Here is an 11,207-nt window from a genome sequence, read left to right as displayed (position 1 = left end):
GAATTTGATAGCAACTAGGATATTCTGATTATATTGAAACTGTTCCCAAAATTTTACATTTAGAAACTAAAAATAGATCTAAAACAAAATCATGATATCCCTGAATAGATCCATGGTGCTACCTCACCTTGAGTATAGTATCTTGCATAGTTCTGGTTGCTTCATTGCAAGAAAAGATGTAGCAGAAATAGGTCTAAGTGGTATATAAATACTGAAATGAAATGAAAAAGGAGATGAAACAGCTTTCCTGTAGAGACAAGCTAAAGAGCTCAGAGGTCTTCCACTTGCTGAAAGGATAGCTAAGAGGAGATATGAATAGCCTAGAGTTTTGAGTAGCAAGCTGAGGGGCCCAGGGTTGAAAAAACACTGATGCTCTTTCTAACCTTGGGCAAGTCATGTAACCTTCCATTACCTCAAGTGCAAACTTAGACTGTGAGCCCTCCAGGGATGGGAAAATAGCTAGTGTACCTGAACGTAACTCACCTTGAACTACTACATGAAAAGGGATCAGCTAAGTAAAAGAAATTAAGTCATGAGTGCGGAGGAACAGGTAAATAAGAAAAAGTTATTTACCCTTTCAAATAGTATTAAAACTAAGCAACACTCAATGAAGCTAATAGGTAGCGTATTTAAAACTAATTGGCGAAAGTATGTTTTCATTCAGCACACAGGATGCAGTGAAAGCAACTAGTGAAAGTTTAAAAGGGACTAGAAAAGATCCTGGAGAAAGGGTCAATTAACTATTACTCACCAGGTAGTCTTAGGAATCCCTGGGTATAAATAACAAGGAATGGATCCTACTGGGTACTTTTGGTCTTTGATCGGCCATTGTTGGAAAGACTCAGTATGGCATTTCTTCTATTCTTAAGAGTGTGATTTCCATCTAAGCTAGGGGTGGGCATCCTCAGTCCTCGAGGGCCACAACCCAGTTGAGTTTTTAGGATTTTCTTAAGGGAATATGCACGAGACCTATTTGCATGCACTGCCTACATTGTATACAAATAGATCTCATGCCTGTTCATCAGGGAAATCCTGAAAACCTGACTCGGTTGCGGCCCTTGATTGCCCACTCCTGATCTAAGCCAAAGCACTCAAGTAGTTGACATTCCATTTTGGATAGAATTGTGGTGATGCATTTGTACATTATGTTTGTAAAGCTTATCAGACTGTGGCTTCTGCTTAATGGGCATAGATTTAACGTACTTTTCATCAATGAAAGAGCTCCAGATTCCAGATCTTTCAGTTTTGTAAACTTTTCACTGAGCTGACGACAAACAGAGAAAGAATATGACGGTTAATGAAGACATACAGCGTATCTAGTTCTGCCCATCTACATCAACTACTGAGCTCTGGAATCCCTCACTCCCTCATAGCTCCTCTGTACTTATCCCCTGCTGTCTTGAATTTAAATACTGGCCTCATCTCTAACCACCTCCACTGGGAATCTGTTCCAAATATTCATCACCCTTTTTGATGAAGAATATTTCCTTAGATGACTCCTTAGTTTCTCCTTGGATAAGCAGGTCATAATCAGTCACACGTGAGTGACATCATCCCTGAAGGTACCTGTTCAGATTTGCTCTCTCAGAGCCCAGTAGAGCCGAGAAGCTCTCTGGGCATGCTTGAGTGCTTCCTTCTCTGTAGCCATTGTTCCTCTCAAAGCAAATACCTGCAATCCTTGGCATCCTGAGCAGTATAAACTCCTGCCCCACCAGCAACTTTATGAAACACTGCTGGCTTAAAGACAACAAATAAAAGAATCGCACTGCAGTTAGTAAGCCATGCGACTGCAGGTTCCTGCTACAAGGTTCCTGCATCTCAGTGGTGAAGCTCGTACCCACCAGCGGCAGAGCCCTCCTTTCTACTGTGCTTTTGAGTATGACACCAAAGTAATTTTTTTTTCAGAAGCTCAGGCCATTAGTGGCTGCTGCTTCTCTGGTAGGTGACTTGCACCTCAGATCTAAGAAACCTGGGGTGCTTGATTCAGTGCCAGGCTACTATCGCTTTGTATATAGAGGTTGCAGTCTTTCTGGGCAGTTCTAGTTCAGGTGCCCCCAAGGCCATGCGCGTATCGCCAAGTTTATCAAGTGTGCCAAGTGATGCATGTAATTTATAGCATTCTATAAACTATGTACTAACTGGGAGATACATCCATGGCCCACCCATATATATGAAAAGTCAAATGAGAAGGACCGACACTTCATGGAAAAGATCAGGGAAACCAAACAGTGAGGAGATAGTCGTCTTGTAGAACTGCAGTCGTCTTGTAGAACTGCATCATTGTGTTGTCATTGCTTATTAAGGATAAGTCCATCCTTGATCAGTGAGGGCTACCACCCAGTTGGATGTTCAGAATTTCCACGGTGAGTATGCATGAGATCTGTTTGCATGTACTGCCTCCATTGTATGCAAATAGATCTCATGCATATTCATTGGGGAAAGCCTGACAGGGAGAGGGCTGAGGTCGGGCACCCCTGCCGTAGAATGTTTGAAGGAAGTTCTGTTCAAACCAAATGATTCAGTCTCTGTGGTTTAGTTGATCCTGCAAATAGGGTGTGAATACAGTTCTGATACTTTGAAAATGCTTGTACTTTTATTGTGTACCACCAGATGGCTCTAAAACCTCTACAAACTTTCTTTATGTACCTAGTATTTAATACAGCATCTTGGGAAGAAAAGGACAATTCTTTAGTTTACATCATAGTGTGAGTAGCTGCCTGCTTATAGTCACATCACATCTAAACACAGGTACTAGTGCTAGGTATCCTGTAAGAAGGGAATGAAGACGAGGAGGAAATCTTGCAGCCAGGGTTTTTTTTTTAAATCTTTTGTTTTGGGCTCTGCAATTTTCTTTCTTCTCCTTTGGGTTTCCAGCTGAATTAGAATCTCCCTCTGTTCATTAACATTTATTTAACTAGATTGTAAGCTCCGAGGAACAAGGGCTGCCTGTATATATATCCAGTATGTGCTATACAGAGAATAATAATTTGACACATTGCTTTCCTCTGATAATGTTAGACCATTTTGGTGCACAGAAATAAAGGTTAATATATATAAACAAAATTTTACCTTTTTATTGGTCTAACAATACATGTTTTGACTGCCGTTTTCACTTTATTAGTATAATTAAATGTATAGCCATAAAACTGATACTGACAATAGGCTGGAGATCAATGTAGAACTGAATTTCAAAAATCTTTTGGACCACCAGATGTCTGCATTTGTGAGGGGTTCGGTGGACATCCGGAGCCTTACCCATTGGGGGGTCCAGGGGTCTACTGAACCCGCAGGGCTGACTTTGGCAGCCAGCGTCCTGGGCATTCACATATCATTTGCATACTAGTAGTGTTGATCATGAGGGAGTTAGTTTTGGATGTTGCTATGGGAGTAAACTCTGATGCTGTTCCATGCAGTGCCGGAGTTTTGATCATCAGCACTACAGTGCATGGAGCGCAGTAAAGGTGGTTTTGTGTTTACAAGCCATATCCTGTCATATAAATATAACTCTCAAGGTAATTGGCAAAAGAAAACTCTCAAAAGAACACAACAACTATAACTCTGTTAGGTGCATTCGTATTATTTGAAAGGATAAGGGAAAAAGCCTCTGATTCAAGCCCAACCTCCAACCCAATAGTTATAGGTTAATAACAAAGGTGGAGTTTTTGCGTATGTAAATGTTGGGTATGTTTTCCGTCATAGGCAAAAAACCCTTTGATATACATAAATGCTATCTCCACAGAGTATATGAGGGATCCAAATAAAACATGAATCAAATCCAAGCCATATCCTGTACATCTCTGGATTGCCAATAGTGGGTGGAAGTCTTCCTGAATAAAAAATGTCTTGTGGATATACTTGTGTCTACTTGAGGAATTTGAGAGGTCTGTGAAAGACTGTGGTTGTAGCTCAAATTTGAATGGAGAAGTGAAAGGACAATGGGTTCCCCTTGTTTTTTTGTTTATTTTTATTGGTTTCTATTAGTAAACAAGCAAAAAGATATACTTGTACAGAAAAGTTCAGTTAAGTTATAGTATTAATACAAAAAAAAAAATAATGTAGGTAATTATTATTCTATTAACCTCACTAAAGTCCACATTTCGAGTCCAAAATCCCTAAACCATGGAGATCAAGGAATTACTGATTAAGTTGTTCAGCTGTGCACAAATCCTATATTTCTTAACAAGAGCTAATGCTGGATAATTCAATCTCCAGCATTTCGTTTACATGTTACAAAAGCAGCGAGTTGAGAAGGTTCATAATACGCAAATTTCTCTGAATGGTATCTGATCACACATTTACATGGATATTTAAGGAAAAAAGTAGCCCCTAACTGAAGCACTGCTGGTTTCATTTGAAGAAATTGCTGACGTCTTTTTTGTGTTTCCCTTGAAACATCCGGATAAATTTGAATTTTTAAACCCTTAATGGCTTTGTCTTTATTTTTGAAAAACATCCTCAAAATCCAAATTTTATCTGGTATCAAAGCGACTGTAGCCACTAAGGTAGCTGCTGTTACTTGCTCTGTGTCTGATGTTTCCAACAACGCAGAGACATCTAATACCTGATTGTTCTGAGCTTGTTGATTTTTATCACCCTTGGTGGGAAGATAATAAACCTGAGAGAAGGCGGGGGATATTTTCATCCCCAACCCCCCAAATTTCCTTAATATAGTTTTTTAACATTTCTCGGGGAGAGACAGTCATTCGTTGAGGAAAATTTATAAAGCATAAGTTATTACTTCTGGAGTAATTTTCAGTAATTTCCATCTTCCTCCTGAGATTCGTTAAGTCTTTAACCATATTACTTTGCAATAATTGCATTTGCTGAAAGTCTTTTTCTTGCTTTAAAATGTGTTGATTCACAGATTTTAAAACGTCCTCTGTTTCTTTTATCTTCCCTGGTAATACTACCATATCTTGATTTATTTTTTGTACCTGAGGGCACAATACTTTCCCTAAGTCGGCTATTAACAACCATAAATTGTCCAGAGTCACCTCTGGAGGTTTAGTGAATAAGGTAGTGATTTGAGTGGTCGGTACCTCAGCATATTATACTATAGTTTCTCCTTCTCGATTCGTGGCTCCAAACTTTCCCGGCATTGTAAATGCCGTCTCCGCAGTAGATAGAGGAGTTTGTAAACTCCTCAAGTCTCCCTCTTGATCATAATCCACCTCCCATCTTTCTGTACCAGGGGTTCGATCCACTCCCAAGACTGAGGACGCCTCCATTGGGAAGCTGCTTTCATACGGCTGTGGGGGAGGGGCTCTAGCATCGGGGCTAAGGGTAACTTCCAGCCCATAGTTCTGCCCGGGGCCTCCAACTGCCCCAGACTGAGCAAGCGGGCCGCTCACCGACAATTCAGGATCCGGAGTTCGCGGCAGGAATGATTCAATTGGCCCGGAATGAACCAGTAGGTTCTGTTGCTGGGAGGCTGTGCAGCGACCCATCCGCATCTTCTCAGCATCACAAATTTTTAGCAACAAATTGCAGGAGCTCTCGCACACGTCCAATTCCCTCGGTGGCCATCTTGGACTCTGCAGTTCCCTTATTGTTATAAATACCATATAAGTAAAACAGACTTTTAACATGCTTTACGAATATGAACTTTTATGTCATTTGTGTGTGTTGGCACCTCTACAGTATATAATTAGCATTGTAGCCAAGTAGACTGATCTTAGCCTGGTTTTAGCCTGTTGCATGCATGAGGTTTCTGGGAAATTTTCCTGGAGAATATCAGAGCTAAAAACCCACAGATGAATTAGGCAAAACCAGGACAGGCTCAGCCTATTCAGTTGACCTGGGGTAGCATAGCAACCCTATTTTGTGACTGTAGCGGCAGTCTGACATGGTTTGAATAGGTCTACCATATATGACTACCAAGAGTTCATTTACTTATTTGACCAAGTCTTGGTGCCCAAACAAAAGGGAACTCTTCCCCCCCCCCCCCCTCAAAGATTTAGGGCACTGTTTACTAAGGTGCACTAGCGTTTTTAGCACTTGCTAAAATTAGCATGTGCTAAATGCTAGAGTTGCCCATATGTTCCTTTAGCATGACTTAATAAACAGGGCCCTTAATCTTCCTGATCTGGTCAAGGCCCAAACGTAGGAGTATTCACAGTTGGTTTTAGTGGTGTACAATTCTGGAGACAGCGCCTTTAAAAATATATAAACAGGATGGAGTCAGTTTATTTATTTATTGCATTTGTATCCCACATTCCCCCACCTATTTGCAGGCTCAATGTGGCTTACATAGTTTTGTAACATTGTCATTACAGGATAACAGATACATTTAGTTTTGTGCAGAGATTAAGTAAGGGCAGAAAGAAGATGGGAGGGAGTGATTAGGGTGATTATCGAAGTGGGCTTTCTTATCTGATTGGGTTGGTGAGGTGGATTAGTGTGGCTAAAGGTTCTCATTGTAGGCTTTGTTGAAGAGAAATGTCTTCAGAGATTTGCGGAAGATAGTTCCACTGGTTGGTACTAAAATGGTCAATGGTCTTCATCATAAAGCATATGGGGACAGACTTAAAGATTTCAATATGTATACTCTGGAGGAAAGATGGGAGGGGGAGATATGATAGAGAAGTTTAAATCGCTCCATGGCATAAATGCACAGGAGGAGAGTCTCTTTCAATTGAAATGAGGCTCTGGAACAGGTCATAGGTTGAAGGTGAAAGAGGACAGATTCAGGAGTAACCTGATGAAATACTTCTTCATGGAAAGGGTTGTTGAATTCTTGGAATGGCCTCCTGGTGGAGGTGGTGGAGACAAAAATCGTGTCTGAATTCAAGAAAGCTTGGGACAAGTACGTAGGACCTCTAAGGGAGTGAAAGGGAGAATAGATGGTGTGGATGGGCAGACTGGATAGGCCATATGGTCTTTATAGCCGTCATTTTTCTTTGTTTCATGCCATAGTACACAAGTTCTCAATCTCAGCCAAAAAGCAAAGAAAAAAACATCCTTTGGTCTTGGCTTGAATATTTCTAAATAGTTCAGCCAGAAAGCAGATTTCTGCACAAAGCAGTTTTTCTCCCTCTTCAGCTATCTTTATTCATCGTAAAGCTATATGGCTTCCAATTTACATAGTTTAAAACAACTGTTAGTAGGAAATGCAGCCAGAAGTGGTACCTTTTGTAACATAAACTAACCTTTGTGCCTGTTTCATAATTTTATGAATTCTGGTACTGACTTTGCACCCTGCCACCTCCACTGGGACACCACCAATTCCATGCACAAATGCTTCCATTCTACATGGACCATGTTTCTGTAGAGTTTATACAGAAAAATGCATGTATTGGGGAGGTGAATTCTATATATGGTGCCTAAAAAATCTGCGTGGAAAACATTTCCACCTAAGTGTATTCTATAAGTTTTACCTAGATTTAAGTGCGGTATGTAGAATATGCTTAGTTGATAATCCCTATGTTTGTCCATTTACACCAATGAAAACATGGTGTAAATCCCAGTGCGTAGATTTAGGCACACTGGACCATATTCTATAACCATATTTTTGTTGGTGTAAATGGACGCGCATAGTTTTAGGCGCTAGGATATCAACTAAGCGTATTCTATATGCCATGCCTAAATCTAGTTGACACTTGTAAATACGCTTAGGAGGAAATGTTTTCCATGTGGATTTTTATTATTATTTATTGCATTTGTATCCCACATTCCCCCACCTATTTGCAGGCTCAGTGTGGCTTACATAGATTTGTTAATATTGTCATTTCAGGATAGCCAATACAGTTAGTAATGTGTAACGATTAAGGAAGGGAAGAAAGAAGAAGGAAGAGATTGATTAGGGTAGTTATAGAAGGTGGGCGTTCATAATTGAGTGGGTTGGTGAGGTGACTTAGTGAGGCTATAGGTTCTCATTGTAGGCCTTGTTGAAGAAGAATGTCTTCAGAGATTTTCGAAAGATAGTTGTTTCGTTGATTGCTTTCAAGTCTGTAGGTAATGCATTCCATAACTGATTGCTCATTTATTTAAGTCCTTTGCAGCTTGTATTTAAGTCCTTTGCAGCTGGGGTAGTGCAGGTTGAGAAATTTGCGGGATGATCTTTTGGCGTTTCTGGGAGGTAGGTCTATGAGGTTTAGCATGTAGATTGGGGCATCTGCGTGAATGATTTTGTGTACAATCGTGCAGATCTTGAACGCAATGCGTTCCTTAAGTGGGAGCCAGTGAAGTTTCTCTCTTAGGGGTTTTGCACTTTCATATTTAGTTTTTCCAAATATGAGTCTGGTGGTCGTATTTTGGCCAGTTTGGAGTTTTTTGATTGTCTGTTCTTTGCACCATATATAGAATCCCACCCCCATAAAAATCGGTACTGAAATCAGTGCCAAGTAAGGGTATTCTATAATCTAGGCACTGATTATAGAATACACTTAGTTGATATTTCAGTGCCTAAATCTATGTGCATCCATTTACACCAACAAAAACATGGCAGCGTGTAGATTTAGGTGCACTGGGCAATATTCTATAACTAGTTGCGTATATTTTGGAATGCCCATGAACGCCCATTTCCCTGCCCATAATCGCACCCTTGTTTGCCTGCATACGTAGAAGTCTGACGCACATCATTACAGAATACATTATGGCCCAGATGCACAAAACCTAACGAGCCCACAACTTGCGTTTTAAACTGGTTCCAGCCAGTTTAAAACGCAAGTAGTTCACCCCGGGCATGCACTAAGGGCATTTTCCCTGCCACGGTAGCAGGCAATGAAAACGGAATGCAAATGATTGAAAAGCTATTATAATGAGCTGCACTACCGTTGCAGCCCATTATAATGAGGTGCACTACCGTTTTTCCGATTCCCTTACCGTAGGAACCCTAACGAGATGTCTGACCTCTCGTTAGGGCTTCTGTGAGGGAATCGGAAAGGAAAAGGGCCCCCAAAAAAGGTAAAAAAGAAAAAAAAAAGCAGGGAGCGCATGTGAGGGGCGTCCTTTAAGGACGTACTCTCCCTGCGCTTCTGAGAGACGTCTTTTTTTTAGCATTTTTTTTAGCTCTGCCGGTGCTGGTGTTTTTTCCCCCCTTCTATTTTGTCTTCGCCGCCCCTCCACAGCAAAACTTTTATATTTTCCAGGTTGCCAGAGAATCAGGACATCCCTTTAGATTAGGCTCCTCTTCCTGGTCTCTTCAGCCAATCAGAGCGCGTTTCGCTGACAACAGCCAGCTAAGCTCGCTTTGATTGGCTGAAGAGACCAGGAAGAGGAGCCTAATCTAAAGGGACGTCCCGATTCTCCGACTCAGGTACCGAAGGAATAGAGAATGCAAGTGAGCTATGGAATCGGTAGGGAACGGGAATTACCGACGTCTTTAATGCATCTGGGCCTTAGTGAGTTGTGTGCCTAAATTCTAATCAGTGCCAATTAGTACTCATTATTGCTTGTTAAGTGCTGTTATCAGGGCTGCCGAGAAGGGGGAGAGAAATTCCCTGGGCCTGGTTTCCAAGGGGGGGGGGGGGGCCCAGTGCCGGGGTCTCTGTCTCTCTCCTGCTCCTGATGGGACCCTGGTGATTGCATCCTGACAGGAGCAGGAGAGAGAAAACTCTGGCACCGCCCCCCCCCCCCCCCGGGAGGCATGCAAGATAATATAGATGCGCAAATTATAGAAGGGTGTAAGTCTGTTAGGTACTCAACTGCAAATTAGCATCAATTAGTGCTTGTAAATGCCAATAATTTATCACCATTTATATTCCAATTTAGTGCCAATTAGTTAATTATGCTATGTGCATCACTGGGTCTATCTGTGTGCCTAACTTTGGGTGCCATTTATAGAATTGGAGGATAAATGCATACTGTATTCTCTCTAATAATTGCCTGTGCTATTATTGGAAGCACTTCAACTTTTTTAGGAAACCTGGAATTGGCAACACAAGACAGCCAATAGTCTAAAGTTTTCAACAATTTTTCATTATTCAAATAAATGAATGAAACAATACCTTGTTGTTATTTATTATATTCTAGCCATGCTTTTTCATTATTTATGTTAAATAAGTAGAGAAAGAGAGGACGGAAACTCAGATCAGACAGATTCATTTGAATGCGTTGGGGGGAGGGAAGGAGGACAATTAGAGAGAATATGGTATGTTAAGTCAAAATCTGTAAATACAAACAAAAATAGATGTAAATTCAAGTGTTTATATGTTATATGCCTTTTTAAAATTTTATTTTTAAACTTTATTCAATTAGAGATCGTTGTATAAAAAGCTCCTAGATTAACAGAGCAGGAAGGCACCTATTTTATAAGGACACATAGGTGCCTACATGCCTTTGTAAAAAACTAAGCGCATAAATCTTGAATGCCCCTGTAACAGTTTACTGTACAAGTATTAGATATGACCTAATTTAGGTGTCCTTTTATTAAAGAGTACTAAGCCCTTAACATTGTGTTAGTGCAGGGTAACAGTATTTTGCCTGTTTCCACAGTAAATGATGCTGAATCTTAGGCACTGAAAAAATTCAGTGCTAAGTGCTATTCTATAAAAGGCACATATCTTATATAGAATAGCATTTAGTGTGGATCCCGCACCTAACTTTTGGGTGCTGGATTTACACCTGCTAAAACCTGGTATAAATGCCAGTGCCCATTAGGCACAGTGAGGCAGTATTCTGTAATTCTGCGTCCAACTTTTCAGAATGCCCTGACATGCCCATAGCCCCCGCCCCCTTTTGAGACACGTGCCATGGGAGTTACCTGCTGAACCTTATAGAATAGCTTGCATCCAGGTGCATATGACAATTTTAATGAGTGCCAATTAACATCAATAATTGGTTGTTACTACCTAATTATCGGTAGTTTAGAGTTCATTTTTCATTTTATTTGCACACGCATCTCAGAAGCCCATCCAAATTTGTGCATGCAACTTTGGGCACCATATATAAAATCTGGGGGTAAGTGTGCATTAACTATCCAGAGTACCTGAATGTAACTCACCTTGAGCTACTACTGAAAAAAAATCTTAATAATAATATTTCAAAAATATATTTTTGTAGAGGGGCTATGTCATGGGTGGTGAGTGGGCATTCCTGTGCCATCCAGCTAGTGCATTCTGATTAGTGTGTGCTAATTGGATAACGCAGACTTACTCCCCTGTTTACTTAGCCATGCTAGCTGCTGGTAGTGCACTAATGCTGACACAGCCCATTTAATTTGAATGGCATGTGTTGGTGTTGTTGTGCAGCAGCCGCTAGCTCAGCTT

The sequence above is a fragment of the Microcaecilia unicolor genome, chromosome 7 (genome assembly GCF_901765095.1).
Source record: "Microcaecilia unicolor chromosome 7, aMicUni1.1, whole genome shotgun sequence".
Taxonomy (NCBI): Eukaryota; Metazoa; Chordata; class Amphibia; order Gymnophiona; family Siphonopidae; genus Microcaecilia; species Microcaecilia unicolor.
This window is presented reverse-complemented; position numbering follows the sequence as displayed.